A 357-nucleotide genomic window follows, 5' to 3' on the forward strand; every position below is an offset into this window, starting at 1 on the left:
TGGAGGTGCAGGTGTGAAGGCGATAGAAGAGGAAAACGGGCCCTGCCTTATTGAAGCCGCCCGTAAACAAAGCCACTTGAGCGGAGAGGATTCAGAGAGCCCAACAGCCGCAGGAAACCATAATCACGTTTAAATATTGTTAGCATCATTATCTTTTATCCGCCATCAGATTAAAACAATTATGGCATTTTCAGGAATCGTCCTGGCATTCTCTTGACCGGCGTTATCTGTCAGGCAGGAAATGTGATTTTTGCTTGGAGAGGCGCCAGCCGCCGCGCGGCCGGTCCCGCGGCCCCCGTGATGCTCCGGTCCTGAGAGGAGCCATCAGCCAGGGTAAATTCTCATTTTACGGAGAAA

This window comes from Pygoscelis adeliae, unplaced genomic scaffold (genome assembly GCF_000699105.1).
Source record: "Pygoscelis adeliae isolate BGI_AS28 unplaced genomic scaffold, ASM69910v1 Scaffold21, whole genome shotgun sequence".
NCBI lineage: Eukaryota > Metazoa > Chordata > Aves > Sphenisciformes > Spheniscidae > Pygoscelis > Pygoscelis adeliae.